The sequence below is a fragment of the Aotus nancymaae genome, unplaced genomic scaffold (genome assembly GCF_030222135.1).
Source record: "Aotus nancymaae isolate 86718 unplaced genomic scaffold, 86718_ANA_hifiasm-v0.15.2.pri h1tg000040l, whole genome shotgun sequence".
Taxonomy (NCBI): domain Eukaryota; kingdom Metazoa; phylum Chordata; class Mammalia; order Primates; family Aotidae; genus Aotus; species Aotus nancymaae.
The window spans coordinates 43,748,271-43,763,059 of NW_026988454.1; positions in this window are offsets into that span (position 1 = coordinate 43,748,271).

The window sequence follows — 14,789 nt, forward strand, 5'->3', positions numbered from 1 at the left end:
GTGCAAATTTGGAATATATTTGGAGGAAGAGCTGACAAAACACACCAATGGGTAGAAAATAGAGTGTACAAAAGAAGAATCACAACTAGTCACCTCACTCCTTCCTCACCTTTTACCCCCAGAAATATTGTTTTGTTAAATAGAGAGAAGCAGCTTTTCCCTCCCTTCTCTCCACTTTTCAATCCCCCTCAAACTGGTCCCCATGGTCCTTTCTTTTACCTTTGTTTCTGAACATCATAAAACTAAAAAAGAAGCAAACAAAATATAATGATTTCCACATTATCGTGGCAAAAATACTATTTGTGTTCAACATGTTTTCCCTTTGAAAGTCTGTTTTGCTTCTCTTCTTCCCCAATGAATGAATAATGAAGCTTGGGGGCAGAGAGTTGCACACTTAGTAACCCCTCTCTACATCAACGTTTCTAATATCAATAATGGGAACAGGATATTAGATTCCTTTTTCAAGTGAAAGCTAATTGTTGGCTTGAGGGTAAGAAATCTACAAGAGAAATAATAATAGCAATTATTTTTTGGAGTACTTGCTTAGTGCCTGGCATTGTTCTTCATATGTTAACAAATTTAACCCCAAAACAATCTTACATATTTTAGAGATTAGAAACTAAGGCACTGAGAACATTGCCCAAGGTCACAGAGTTAATACATGGTGTAGCTGGTTTCAGTTCCAGGCAGCCAACTTTAGAGGCTAAGATTTTACCACTAGAAATATCTGTGTATTTCTTACCATCTTGGTGCTGTTTTAGAAATAGCAGAAGAATGCCTATTTCTACCTCTCCAGTTATGAGGAGAGACATGACATAGCCACTTAATTTCTAAGACAAGAGAAAAGAACACAAATGTTCATTGGCATCTGATGATGAATGACAGAGGTAACCACACATGCTGGTCTTTCTATTGTCTCCAAAAATAAATTTATTCTAATTCTCCAGCATAAAAAGTCTTCAACGAATATTCTAAAAACAAAAATCTGAATTCTGGGTGTTGAAGGCAACACCTGGTGTACTTTTTATATGTTATCACTTTAAAACTTCACAAAGCTCATAATATAAGTGTTAATATCTTAGTATTGTGAATGGGATTCAGAAAAAATAATGAATTTGCCCAGAGTCATACAATGAAATTTAGAGTTAAAATGACCACTTTTGCATACACCTAAATCCCCATGCATTTTTCAAAACAATGTTCTATCATGAATGAATTTGAGTGGGCAACAGCACTTTAGCTCAGTTTTGAAAACCATATTTAAGTGATACTATATTTAATGGATATAAAATAATACTTCAACTATGCTTCAAAGCCAGTAGAATTTTGATATAAATGTAGGATTGTTCCCGTGTTTTGTATTTTTATTTATATTAACTTTTGTGATACGAAACTTCTAACAGTCCTTTCAAAACAAACCCATAGTAGCATAAAATGAAATAAAAGTATGAAATCACTGTTCAGAAGAGGTTAAACCACAGAAACAATACATTCTACCTTTTCCATGGTTTGTTAATCAAGAGTTCAAATTTTAAATTTTTTCACCTACTGCGATGTGTGTATTTCTTTATGAATGACTGGTGTTTTTCTTTATTTCATCCCATCAGTTTGTTCTACAGAAATTTCTTAGGTGGATATGTTTGTGTGTGTGTGTGTGTGTGTGTGTGTGTGTGTGTGTGTGTGTGTGTACATGTGTGCATGTGTGTTTTCATTGCAAAGATAAAATAATAAAAAAGTAAAAGTTAATCCTACTGAAAATAGAATCTTCCAAATACTTAAGCAAAATAACTTTAACCCAGAAGAATGAGTGCTCTGTAGCTAAAAAGGTAGAAAAATTGTGCAGTGGTGAAATATGAACTGAAATAGAATGAGACAGGAGTAAGTCTACATTACACAGGAATCTTCAAGGTATGCTGATTACCTGGTTAGGCCATTTGGACCATTGGATTCTTAATTTCAGTTGGCCAGTTAAATAAGTCCATCTGATCCAGACATCTACCTAAATCAGTAGTTATGAGGATAGCAGAAATAGCAACTAGAAATAAGGTAACACTGTAGGTTGAAAACCTATATATAGTTTCATTTTTTTTTTAACTTTTAAGTTCAGGGTTACAAGTGCATGCTTGTGACATAGGTAAACTTGTGTCATGGGGGTTTGTTGTACAAATTTCATCATCCTGGTATTAAGTTTAGTATCCATTAGTTGTTTTTCCTGATCCTCTCCCTCCTCCCACCCTTCACCCTCCAAAAGGCCCCACTGTGAGTTGTTCCCCTTTGAGTCCATGTGTTTTCATCATTTAGCTCCCACTTATAAGTGAGAACATACAGTATTTGTCTTTTTTGTTCCTGTATTGAAAAACTATATATAGTTTTATATAGTTTATTTTACATATTGGTTCAATCTGTGAACTCTCTAAGTTTAGAATACTCCTAGATTTTCCCAGTTTGGTCCTAATATACAAGAATTTAAACTTTCTCTTCCACCACTGTGATACCTGCCCAACAATTCCTAGGGCATCTGTAAGCATCCTGGGATATGATAGGAATATGACTGCTGGAGGTAGCCCAGCAGTTTGGCTTGTTGGACCCAGAGGATCAATCAGGAGGTGATCTACTCACACCATAGCAGCGTGAAGTTTTAAGGCTCAGGTGGTGTGATGGTTCCACCCAAGTGATGAGCATTCTGGTCAGACCAGTTGTTCCCTTGCTTTGGGGTTTATGTTGATTATTTGGTTGGCTATTTGGCATTCCCAGCCACTTGCATGTTGCCAGCACTTGGTATGATCACTTCTTTTATCATTTTAATAGTAGTGTAGTGATATTTTATTGTAATTTTAATTTGAATTTCTGTGATGACTAATAGTTTTAAAGATGTTTTAATGTGCCTATTGTATATCTTCTATTGCAAATTCTGTGCTCAAATTTCTTGACCATTATTTAGGTTGTTTTTTTTTTCATATTATTGAGTTATAAGGATTCTTTATATATTCTGCATTCAGGTACTTTGTGTGATAGATGTATTATGAATTTTTTTCAGTGTGCATTATTTCCTTAATGGTGTCTTTTGAAGAACAATAGTTTTAATTCTGATAAAAAATTCAATATATTATTATTTTGTGGCTCATGCTTTTTTGTTGTTGTTGTAAAAAATCTTGCCTGTCCCTAGATCTTGATGATTTTCTCATATATTTTCTTCTAGAAAATCTTTTTCAAGTCTAAGTATGATGTGAAGTTGGAGTGATGTTCTTTCTAAAAATATACATAGACATACAGTTAATCCAGCACCATTAGTTGAAAAGACATTCCTTTCTCCCATTGAATCGCCTATACTTTGTCATAATATAATTGACCACAGATGTATGAATCTACTTCTGCACTCTATTCTGTTTTATTGCAATATAGCTACCTTTTCACCAGTAGAAAATTGTCTTGATTACTATAGTTACATATCAAGTACTGAATCCAAGAATAGCTAGTCTTTTGATTTCATCCTCCTTTGGACATATATTTTATGTTTATTCTTTATGTACCTTCAGTCTGCATTCCATGCTCTCCTTGCTAGATGGTTACTACTCCTTGCTAGATGGTTATATACTCTAGAGTGGTCATTATTCATAATTACAGAACTCAAAATATTTCAAGCTATATATCTAAGGAGGTTTTTCTCTCTTCTAGTATGATCTGCATTTGGGGAATAAACCATTTTTGTCTTCGTCAGTTACTCTTAAATTGAGCTTTTGCAGTAAGAGGTCTTAATCAACCTTGTGTTTTTAAAAACATACTTAAAGCTCTTCTGGTTAGGGGTGATAGGTGCAATAGATAGACAGAGACTTGTTAAGAGTTAGAACACCTGGAAAGTCAGATTGGGGTCTGTGCCATCAGAATTCCTTAAGAGACATTGGGGGAATAAAATCAAAATTGGGCGAAAATGTACAACTAGAGTTGATTTGGAAGCCAAGATCGGAAGCTAAATGTGCTGTCCCAGAAGATGGAAGTAGGATAAAAGAGTCTGAAAACCTAGAAGCAAGATGATCAAGGAGCTATGGAGGCTGTCTTAACTTTCTATTACCTGTTATTTCATCTTCTTTACTGACTAGTATAGATAAGACTACATACAGTAAGAACCAGAAGTGAATTTATCAAAAAGCTGGTAACACTTAAGTGTCAGGACCCTCAACTGCGTAGACACCTTTCAAAGTTCTAAAACTGTATTTATTTTGTGTTCTTTTTCTTATATGTAATCTCTTATAGAGAGTGGATAAACCCAGAACCATCCAAAGCAAAAACCAGGAATGTTGATCATAAAACTGCATTTTATTTATTAATTTTATGGAAACAATATATTTAAAGTAGCAAGATAGACACTAGAGCTTATAATTATCGAGTGTTCAGCCCTGTGTCAGATACTGCTCTAAGCATGTCACATGAATTTACTGATTTGACCCTCAGAACAACTCAGTGAGGTCCATTTGTTATAAGCTTCATTTTAGAGATTAAAAAAAACACATCACAAAAAGACATTAAATAATTTTCTCAATTTGCATAACTAGTAAAGAGTACGGGGTCTTGAGAGTGGTGGGGTCCAGATTTGAACTCACATAGTCTCGTTCTAACACCTTATGCTGCCATCTACCTTCCTATCCCTCTAGAATCAAAGGAAATGAGCCTCATGCTGAATTTCTCTTTAGATTTACTGGTAGCTGTTTTTTTTTAACCAATATTCCAATAATTTTGTGATGAAGTCTATGTATACAGATATGTAATCAAACTTCAGAAATAAGGTTAATTTGAATACAGAAACAAGGCACAGAAATTGGACAGCTTTAAATCATTTTAACCTATAAATTTCAAGATGAGTTTGTGACTGTCTAACAGATACTTATAAGTATCCCAGACTTTGTGAAAGCATCTATACTTCATAAATCTCACTCTTTATTTCCTAATAGGTCACATAATCTTACAAGCATGTAGATTTACTTTTGGTCTATTTGACAATCAATGTTGAAGTTTGGGAATGCAAAATTCTTTACTGGATTTGAATGAGGAAAGGTGTTTTCTTTATACAACAGCCAGATACATTCTCACACTTTCTTTGCATCAATCTCAAGATGGAGAAATCTTAAAATTTTAATATTTTTAAAATTTTAAATATTTTATGCCAACTTTCTAAGCAAGTGTATTTAGGATTATAGCTATTTTTCTTCATGGAAAAAAATGTTGAAGAAGTGTCCTGGACCTTATTGCATTTAGAAATACACAGAGATTCAAGATGACCTCCTCAGTGGTAGTGCAGTATTTGACTTTTCTGTAAGCATGTCTATAGCCATATATTTTTTGTATAAGGAATTGGCCTTTGTTCTCGAATTGAGAATGTAAATTAGCATTTGCTATGCTCTCTAGGGTTTAGTTCTTTTTGGAAACTATACATTAACAAGGAATAATGCTAAAATAACCATATACTAATCATTTCTTTTCAAAATGTTAGATATTTTCAGAAGTTCCATTTCTACTCTGAGTTTGAAGGTAATACAGTGTTAGTAGTTAGGAGCATGGACTTTCCATCTCTAACAAATTTTGGATGGAATCTGTTTTTATGCATTCTGTATATCTGATGATGCTCAAATCATGTAATTTATTTCATTTGTTAATAAAATCATGATTAAAAACTATTAATAGGGCCTGACATGGTGGCTCACGCCTGTAATCTCAGCACTTTGGGAGGCCAAGGCAGGTGGATCACCTGAGGTCAGGAGTTCAGGACCAGCTGCACAACAGGGTGAAATCCCATTTCCACCAAAAATACAAAAATTAGCCAGGCATGGCGGCAGGTGCCTGTAATTCTTGGCAGGTGCCTGTAATCCTCAGCAGGTGTCTGCAGCTACTCAGTATGCTGAGACAGGAGACTCGGTTGAATCTGGGAGGTGGAGGTTACAGTGAGCCAAGATCATACCACCGCACTCTAGCCTGAGCAACAGAGCGAGACTCCATCTCAAAACACAAAAAACAAACAAACAAATAACTATTATTAATAGTCACAATGATGAAATTTACTTATCACTCACTTTTATAATTATTTTTAACCTAATCACAGCATAGTTACCCACCAATCATTATCTTCACTTTGAAGTAAGTAAATTAGGCTCAAAGACAAAAATAAAAGAAAGAATAAAACTTGCCCAAATTTAGATAGCGCATGGAACAGAGCCAGGATTTGGACTTAGGCTGTCTTACTTTGTATCATTTGCTACGGAGTCTTCTTCACTGACTAGTAGAGACAGGACTGTACATCTAGTAAGCACCAGAAGTGAATTTCTTAAAAAGCTAACAACACTTAAACATCAGGACCCTCAACTGTATGGACACTTTTCAAAACTCTAAAATTGTGTTTATATTTTTGTCTACTTTTTCTTACATTTGTAAGAAAAAGGAGCTATTTAGCCCCACAAATCATGTGAATTTTAGGGCTCACTAAACCTGGATTTGCCTCAGATAGGCCATCAATAAATGTTAGCTCCTGTCATTAGCAGCACCCATTTACTATTGCTAATCATAATATTTATACAGTTTGTGCTGGGGTAGTAACTTCCCTGCCACCCCATTTCTTTGCTTTGTCAGCTCTGTGTACCTTTTGTGGATTTTCTGTTGTTGACCCAATCTTCTCTGTAAGGCTCCCCCTAGTTATATGCTAACTTAAACAGAGATAGGTATACGAAAGACTTCCTCAAGTGTGAGGCACAATATATGTATACATTTTTATTACCACTATGTTTAGGCACAGGCTTTTGAAAAGTGAGGAGAAATTCTGGAAAGACAAGCTTTCCAATTGCTATTCCCATCTCACCCCTCACTCCCTCTATAGTTTACCATTTGTATACTCAATAAAATACTAAGTGCTCTGTAAATGTAGCATGACCTTGAAATCTATCTAAAGACAATGATAAAAACATTAAAAATTATCAGCATTACAGCAATAATTATAGGAGAACTAATGACTGAGGTACTCATAGGCTAAATGTGTAACCTAGATTATGTTATTTAATAATTAGTAAACTATCTGAGGTTGGAATTTTAGCCCTAATTTACAGATAAGGAAAGAAAGTCTTGGAGAGATTAAACGACCTATCCAAGGTTACACAGTAGGTGTGGGGCCAGATTTAAAACTCAGATCTGTGACTCCAAAGCCCTTTATTTAACATCCACACTCTCCAGCCTTCATCATTGCTCAGACCACCACCATCTTGATTTAACTACCTTAAGTATAGGTATAAATAGTAAATTGATTCAGGGGGAGAAAACCTCGAAAAACTAAACTCTTTATGTCTGAAGTGTTCAGAGAAATCAAAGTGTTAATTATATATTCTAAAATTATGCAAATGATCTTTTTAGTTGTGAATTAATCAATGTTAATCACTTGAAAAATAGCTTTTAGGTTCTTTTTTTTTTTCTTAGAGATGTGTCAGAGTGGTTGAAATTCTCCTAGTAAGCTTCTTTTTTAAGATTTCAATTTTCTTTCCCCCTGGCAGATGAAGACTACTTGAGTTATTTTGGTGTTGAGCAACAGTCACAGTAGGTGATTAAATTAGAGGCAGGTGTAAAACCCCTGCCTCTGAGTTACCAGGGCTCTGCTCTCTGAGGGTTATAGATCAGCAGTAAGTTTCTGACACTTTAAAGCCTATCTATCCTTTGTGGAGGGAAAAGAGACACTAATGTGACTTGCTATTTAAACAGAGATGTCAATAAAGAAATAGAATGACTATTAGATGAGGAAGATATGGTTCACCTGCCTATTTGAATTCGAAAACAATACATTCTCAGCTGTGGTTATTTCAAGTCTACCAGTAAGAAAAATGCAAGTACAACAAATGAAGTTGCAACCCCCTTTTCTTACTAGCAAACAGTAAGCCTAGTAACTACTGTCGTTTTCAAAAGAACTTACTTTGATGTTAGTCAAAATTTCTGAAGATCCTCTGATGATGAATGCTGATTCCAGTTTGTTATGGACCTTGATAATTTTGTGAAAACAACAGAACTGTAGAAATTCATTATAAGATAAAGAAGTCCTCTTAAGAAATTATAAAAGAGTAATTTTACTCCTGAGTTTCTGGACATCTCTAGTTGTTATTTATTTTCAGATATGGTTAGAGATGTATTTTGATTCTATGTTTTGCACCAAGAATATATATAATATATATATTATATATATATATTTCCTCCAAAATAGTATATCAAAGTACCTGAGAGATTTGAGTACTCCACACTATTTTTTTAATCATGAACATTGTTAAAACTTACTGTTCTTTGACATATGATGGTTTTGGCATGTCTGTGATTTTTTTCTGTCAACCTCTCAACTTCTAAATACTGCACCAATGCTTTTCTTTTTGTAAATATATGTGTGTGTATGTATATTTATGTGTGTGTGTATATATGTATACACACACATATATATATTTTAACTGTAAATCTTTGTTTACTTTGAAGGTTCATACGATCTCTGGTTCTCAAGTTTAGCTTTATGTGGTTTAAAAGGCAGATTAAGCGTTAATCAAAAATGGTTTGAAATTTTTTTCTACTGAGTACTTTTAACTAGGTTATGACTCTTCCTGGAGCTTACTGAATAGTGCTTACTGAATAGTGCAAATTAAGTTTTATACCCAGAGCCTTACAAACGTACAATATAATGGAATTCTCTTTTTCCAGAGTGGTCAAAGACTAAAAGATTAATGGCTCTAGGAAGGACTCTGCAAATACATTTGTTTTTCAGAAGAAAATCCTACATGAATCTTTTAAATAATTTATTGGTATATTAATACTTGAGAATATCTTATACCTTGCAGACATGTGTGTCTGAAAAACCCAGTGCATTTAGGTCACAGCTAAATACTTGACAAAACAGAATTACATTTATAAGGGAAAAACTAATAAAAAGATTTATATGTTGAAAACAGTGGCAAAATATACATTTCAAGTACTCAAAATAATAGTTTCAAATACCGTTTACAAAATCTTGAAATGTTGGCACTATGTTTCATTGTAACCTTTAGAAAGGAGAATTATACTTTAGTAAATACTGTATCTTATCAAAATACATTGTAAAATGACATATTTAATAACATCTGAGTGTATGAGTGAATCGGCAACCAACAGAATGGGAAAAAATTTTTGCAGTTTACCCATCTGACAAAGGGCTGATATCCAGAATTTACAAAGAACTAAAACAGATTTACAAGAAAAAACAAGTTCATTCAAAATTGGGCAAAGGATATGAACAGACACTTTACAAAAGAAGACATACACGAGGCCAACAAACATATGAAAAAATGCTCATCATCACTGGTCATTCGAGAAATGCAAATCAAAACTACATTGAGATACCATCTCATGCCAGTTAAAATGGCGATCATTAAAAAATCTGGAGAAAACAGATGCTGGAGAGGGTGTGGAGAAATAAGAACACTTTTACACTGTTGGTGGGAGTGTAAATTTGTTCAACCATTGTGGAAGACAGTGTGGCGATTCTTCAAGGACCTAGAAATAGAAATTCCATTTGACCCAGCAATCTCATTACTGGGTATATATCCAAAGGATTATAAATCGTTCTACTATAAAGACACATGCACATGAATGTTCATTGCAGCACAGTTTACAATAGCAAAGACCTGGAACCAACCCAAATGCCCATCGATGATAGACTGGACAGGGAAAATGTGGCACATATACACCATAGAATATTACGCAGCCATCAAAAACGATGAGTTCGTGTCCTTTGTAGGGACATGGATGAACCTGGAAACATCATTCTCAGCAAACTGACACAAGAACAGAAAATCAAACACCGCATGTTCTCACTCATAGGCGGGTGTTGAACAATGAGAACACATGGACACAGGGAGGGGAGCACTACACACTGGGGTCTGTTGGGGGGAAATAGGGGAGGGACAGCGGGGGGTGGAGAGGTAGGGAGAGATATCACGGGGAGAAATGCCAGATATAGGTGATGGGGAGGAAGGCAGCAAATCACACTGCCACGTGTGTACCTATGCAACAATTTTGCATGTTCTTCACATGTACCCCAAAACCTAAAATACAATAAAAAATAAAATAAAATAAAATAAAATAAAAATAATAAAAAGATGTACACATTACAGAGATTACATATAGATGTTTAGTAAATATTTATGGCTGAGGCTTGGTGACAAGAAGTTTATTCAGTAATCTAGGAAATCAAACTTTGTCATTTTGAGGGCACATAGAAGAACCATTCCAATGAGGATGGAGATAGGTTCTGTATTTTCCAAAAGCTAGTTAGAATAATTTTTTTTGTAATTTTAATGGTTTACTGATCATTTCAGCTTTGTTTTAGATAACTTAACAAATTATCCTAAAACGAAGAGGAAGAACATGGACTGTTTAATGTCTTACTTCACTTCTCATTTATTGTTGTCATTTCATTTTGATTTATTATGTATAGATTTAATTCCTGTTTTGTTGACAGCTTATTATAAAAATAAGTGAATATAAGGAATTGAGACCCTAGGATTGAGAAAATAAGATGGTTGATAACTGCTTTGAAATTACTTAAATATTTGGCAAATAAAAACAAAAGGAACCCATGAGTGGAATCCCTTTGGGTGGAGGTGTTTACTGAGATTTGCCTGACCCTCAGTCAGTGAGATTTATGTTTCACAAATGGCTCCATTATTAAACCCTCTGACTCCATTCCCATGCCTACACAAAACACCCAGCTAGAGTCATTCTCTACCATCCAAAACGCAAAACTCTGCCTTTTTTTTTTTTTTTTTGCTTCCTCTAAGAGTCTACTCATACCAAGGAGGAAGAAGTAAACACTAGCCTCATTTTTCTTGGAGTTGATTGGCCCAAAACTATCCCAGTTTTAAAATGGAAAATCCCAGATCCTGAGGGCAAACCAAAATGGTTGGTCTTACTAGAACCTCTCTTTGCCTGAGCCTAATTTTGAGACAAGGGAAAGAGATTTTCTCAAAGAAGAGGCATATTTCAAGGTAGTTTTTCAGTCCCAAGTCAAAGTTTGGCATAGTGAAAGAGACTTTAGGTTGAGCACCTGATCATTTTCTATGGGCACACAGATAGTACATACTTTCCAACCTGTTTTGTGGTAAAATACAGTCATGTGACCCAGTGCCAACAGAATGTGACTGAAAGTGATGTTACTTCCACAGTTGGTTCATAATAACATGCATGTGCCATACTCCTTGTTCATTCCATTCTCTGGCTTGAAAATGAATACAACCACCTTGAAATCTAAATGCTGAAGACTGCAAAGCCACAAGATCAAAGAAGCATGAGAAGGAAAGCTGCCTTGAAATAAGAAAACCCATATTACATTTTATATGAGTGAGAAATAAATTTCTACTGTATCAAGCTACTAAACTTTTGCCTTTTGTCTATATAGCACCTGGTGTTACCTTATATAATATACACAGTGGTTAAAGGAAGATTCTAGACCTAGACTCTCAGAGCTCAAGTCTTAGCTCTTCTACTTGCTAAGCAAATACTATGCTTAGCATCCCTTTGTATGTTCTTAACAAATATCTGCATGTTCTGTATATTCTTAGCAAATATCTTAACCCTTCTGAGCCTTAGTTCTCTCATCATTAAAGTGGAAATAATGATGGTATCTAATTCACAGCATTGCTGTTAGCATTAAACAATTTATTACATATAAAGCATGTAGTAGTCTGACATAAAATAAGTACCATGTAAGTGTTATTATTTCATATGTTTCTATGGTAATTTTTTCCTAAGTATTTAGCCTGCAGCACTTTTTTCTCTTGGCCTTAATTTTTTAATGTTACTACATTTTATTTTCTTTAAACATCACTTAATGCATATTTCAAGGCTTTAGGTCTACACATACTACTGCCAGATCCTGCAGCTCGCTAGTAATGGCCATTGCTTCTTCACTTTTAAAAAAATGTATTAAGATATAATTCATACACCATACAATTTAGTCATTTAAAATGAACAATTCAATGGCTTTTAGAGTATTCAGAGCTGTCTGTTGACCACCATAATCATTTTATTTCTCCATTTCTCAGAACTACCCTTTAATATTTTAGGAGTTTGTTACAACTATGACTCTAAATCCTGCATTCTCTGATCTCTGGCACTGAATTCCCTGCTAGGATTCCTATGAGTTTTTAACTCTGAAAAAGTGTAGCTGGATAAGAGTATCCAGCTACACTTCAGCTATTCAGCCTCAAGGGACCACTGTCCTATCATGTGAAGTGGCACAGAGATCATTATCAGTCCAAAATCATCGCCTACCGTGATGAACTAATTTTCCCTTTCCAGGAAAGACTCTAATATTCTTAAGCAAGTTTATGTCAGTGAACAATGGATTGAAATCTAACCTCCAGTGTGAAGGTTTCTAGTCGATGTACTCACTTCAGAAGTCATACAATAAACTTTCTTACTCCTCTGAATCACTTTATCTAAAATATTTCATTTGCCAAAGGCTGTACTTGTATAATACTCTCAGAATAACTCCAACAACTTTGTTGACTACTAAGTGGTATTCCAAAGACTATACATTAAACAAAGAGGTAGGTGAACTCTTGAAATAGTTCTAAATTGATTATTTAAATTCCTAATTCTGGTAATTTGTTCGAAAATCATAGAGGAGCCACCAAATGTAAGCCAGAAGTAGAATGGTTTCTTCTTGTAGCAGGCTGACACAGCACTGAGTCAGGGCACATGGCTTCTTGCTGAATTTATCCCCCCAACATCTCTAGGCCACATGGTATTTCACAGGCACCAACAGCACATGGTATGTGGGGGCTCACTTAAGTCCACCAATTTCATCTTACTGCCTCAGCTCCCCAGGTGTCTCCATCCCTTATCTTAGATAGACTGACTGGATCCTGTCTTTTGCTGACCTCATCAGAAACTCTGTCTCAAAATACATTGTGATTTTAGTGATTTAAGTGAATATTTGCAAGATCAAGTAAAAGGTGGAGTAACTTACAAAGTGTGTCGATTCACTCCTCTAGTTGACTCCAACTTTGCTTTTTCTCTTTATCATGGCTTGTCTCTTCATCATATTTATAACCATATAAAAGCCCCACTCCTGGTATGGAAACTTTCTTGATATATCATACTAGAATTTGTAGTCAAGCTTGTGTATTGCAATTAATTCCCACTACAGATAAACTTGCTGCCAGAGTGACTTTTCAACTGTCCACACTCTCTACCCATCTCCAGGGAATTATAGTGAATAAACTTTTCTCTACAAAATAAATAATCATCAAACATATTTTCTTAGAAAATCAGAGAGTTTTCAGATTCTTTCAATAGACCTTATATATAGTAGATATCTAATAATAGAGAAACAATAAACAAGATACACACAACATAACATTATTTAAAAACTTAATAGGTCTTTTGATTTATGTCAAAATACATTGCATGTCAAAAAAACAGTTTCTGGATTGTGTTACTTTTATCACAATGAAAAATGCCATTAGATTTGTCATTGAAAATTAAGTAATGAAATGATTTGACATATGAAAGAAAACCTTTAAACAGTAGTTTTTCTTCCAGTTGTCACAACTCATTTAGATACCAATTGTCTGTAATTGCAAATCTCTGAATCCAAATGTCAGCAAATGGTTGTCTATGGTGAAGAAAATGTCTCTGAGGTAGAAACAAATATTAATTGCAAGAAAAATTCGATGATTTTTTTTTCTTTCATAAGTATTAAATATATACATAGACATTGAAGAATTTGGCAGAATTAAAGATCCAAATTCAAAGAATTCTCAAGAACATTCTAAGTCTGATGCTATTTTGAAAGTTTGTTCATTTACCCAAGTATTGCATCACCTGTGTGCCATAAATGTTCCCAACATACTTCTTGAGGCACTTGCAATATTTTTGGAAGAAAAGATAGGAAAGGAATAATCACTTGTTCAAATTGCTCTTTGTACAGTATGTCACAGTTTTTATATGTCACATACAGCCTATTATGGACTTTAATTGCCATTTTATTTTCTTCTTTGGAGTAGTTTTTGTAGGAGAAAACTATTGAAATGTTTGAGAATCATCCTGATAACTCTTAACGAATTATTTTTAACTTGTGGGCTACAGAGATACCTACAGGATAGACTTTTGAGACTGGGGTTTTTGAATTTATTATAATTTTTATTTAAAACTACAGCTTTATTAGTTAAATAAGGATATGGAGATTATTACATATGCAAAAAAGATAAACATTCATAAGCCATTTAAAAATAATAAAATAGAAAAAATATGAGATCAAATAATAGAAATGGATTAAGCTAGTTTTAGAAGTTTTTGTATTTTACAATATAAAATAATTGAATACTTAGACAAAAATAGTTTGCAAATATTTTCAACTGTTCCATAATGGGAAAATATGTATGGCAGTGTTGCATTTAATCATGTTTTGTGGGACTTCTTTTGGTTGTGGTGCATGAATTAAATATTTGCATTTGGTAGAACAAAAAAAATAATTGAGGTGAAGATATAGATGATAATACCAATAATTGAGGTGAAGATATAGATATCAAGATAGAAATCAAATATGATGATTGTAGAAAGAGGTCATAAATATACCATACAGGTTAGGTAAGAAATGAGTTACTAAACAATACACGACAGGTGATAAGATAAGAAATGAGTTACTAAACATACACGACTGGTGATAAGAAATGAGTTACTAAACATACACGACAGGTGATAAGAAATGAGTTACTAAACGTACACGACAGGTGATAAGATAAGAAATG